The 2,228-nt window shown below is 39.7% G+C and overlaps 1 pseudogene; it reads right to left on the bottom strand.

Annotated features, from left to right (window-relative positions):
- Positions 1–205: 205 nt before the first annotated feature.
- Positions 206–837, bottom strand: LOC107974560 (U2 small nuclear ribonucleoprotein B''-like; annotated as a pseudogene).
- Positions 838–2,228: the final 1,391 nt, after the last annotated feature.

Below are 2,228 nucleotides of genomic sequence, written 5' to 3'. Positions count from 1 at the left end.
TGGTCCAGAGCTTGAACCATGGCCAGGCACACCCAGACTTCATTCCTGGCTCACCGTGTCCTCGATGTTACCTAGTTCAGTCACTTCCCTGTTTTTTTTCACTTTGACTTTCCCCATCCCTAACTATTAGAATGACCTGACCAAATGTTACTAAAACAAACACTATAAATAATATTGAGTCCTTTAGTGATGACTATCCCAAGTATTACTTCTTGACACAGGTGATTTTCATGGCGTGGGACAAAGTGACCTTAAATCCTTGTAAAGCTGCCCTGAGAGCTCCAGCCTACTTACCATTTTCAAATTCAACCAGAGCAATACCATGCTTCCCAGGTACAAAACGTACTTTCTTGAAACCAGGGAACCGATTAAATATCACAGATAACATCATCTCATGAGTCTCTGCTGGTAAATTAACTTAAAAATAAAACAGAATTCGGAGGGTAGTAAGAACCTGAGGATTTGGGTATCAGCTGAATTCAGTGTTTCCTGACCAGGCTTTCTGTTTGCGGTTGTTGCTATCTGTTCCACAGTTTGGGCTTTTTTCTTTTCTTTTGTCAGAAAAAGTGTCACACATCTTAGAAATTATATCAGAATCTGTTTTTGCATACTGGATTTGCATTGGTTTATCATACAATGGAAATCCTTGTAACTGTCTCAAGGCATTTGTGGATGAGCCCAGTGTCCTGCACCCATCTTCATGGTCTTTAGAGCCACAATACTTACCACATGGCCAAACTGAGAAAACAGAGCGTGTGGGAATCTCTTCAATCCTTCTTCTTTAATTTTGTCATTCATATTGTTGATATAAATTAAGCGATTTGGTCTGATATCCATGTTTTGGATTCAATTGTTCAAATAGCCTGAGGCCTGCACCATCTCCAGTAAGCCCTCAGTAAGTTCCCTCTCTTTCAACTTTTCATCTCAAAAACAAGGACAATATGAGAGAATCCTACTCATCTAAAACAACTGGGAAGACAGGTAGTTGGCTGATAAAAATAATCATTAAATACCCTACATATGTTAAACATTTTCTTTCAACTTAAAACATACAAAAATGTTCACTTATTTATACATGTTTATGTAGGGCTTAGGTCTTTTTTTTGAGAATGATCCGCTTACTATACTTCACAATTTGTCTCTTACTTAATTTAGATTAATAGTACATTGGTGACAATTTTCAGTTTGGGATTCTTTATTTTTTAATTTTCTATTGTTTTAGAGATGAAGTTGCTCAGGCTGGTTTTAAACTCCCAGGCTCAAGCGATCCTCCTGCTTCTGCCTCCTGAGTAGCTGGGACTACTACAATAGGCATGCACCACCATGCCTGTCCTGTTTGGTATTCATTAAAGTGTAACAAAGCTGCACAGGATGGTGCATGCCTGTAGTTCCGGTTACTCAGGAGGCTGAGGTGGGAGGACTGCTTGAGCTCAGGAGGTTGAGGCTGCAGTAAGCTATGATCATGTCACTGCACTCCAGCCTGGGTGACAGAGTGAGACCCCGTCTCTAAAAATAATGATAAAGTGTAGCAAGACCTTACATCTTCTAGATTTTTATAATTTTTTCTGCCTTTTACAGTTGTTCTTATTCAGATTTAATTGAACAGAAAGTTTTTTAAATTATATCTTTCCAAAGCATTGCACTTAATTTTCTTAGGAACAACTCTTTACACTTATGTTTAATCAGTTTATGTACTCTTAAATTGTACAACTATACAAGTACAATAGGCTCAAAGGGTTTGGTAACAAACACAATTTTTTCTCTTAAGCATATGACTCAACATACTCAACATGTGTTATGTTGAGCAGAAGCACCCAGGCAAACCAGAGCACTTGGCTGCAAATGATCCACACGCCCTTGGAGTTGGTAGCTAGGGTTGTGGAGGAAATGGAGAGCCTTGGAGAATCTGGTGAAAGGTTTAAGTAGGGCCTGCTAAGAGTTTCCATCATCAACCTTTTGGCTGGTTGTGTCAAACTCTGTGCCTGGCACTTAGTAAATGCTTAGTAATTGTTAATCATTATTAACACTAGACCAGTGATTCCTAACATTGATGTCATCTGTCCTTTCCTGTGCCCCCACACCTTGGGGACATTTGGCAATGCCTGGAGACATTTTTGGTTGTCACAACTGGAGAGGTGGAAGTAGTATCTAGTGGGTAGAGGCCTATCCTAAACATCTAACAGTACTCAGGACAGTCCCCTCATCAGAATGTCACTAGTGCCCAGGTG

Source organism: Pan troglodytes, chromosome 4 (assembly GCF_028858775.2).
Source record: "Pan troglodytes isolate AG18354 chromosome 4, NHGRI_mPanTro3-v2.0_pri, whole genome shotgun sequence".
Lineage (NCBI taxonomy): Eukaryota > Metazoa > Chordata > Mammalia > Primates > Hominidae > Pan > Pan troglodytes.
The sequence above is the reverse complement of the archived record's forward strand: the minus strand, read 5'-3'. Positions and strand labels throughout refer to the sequence as shown.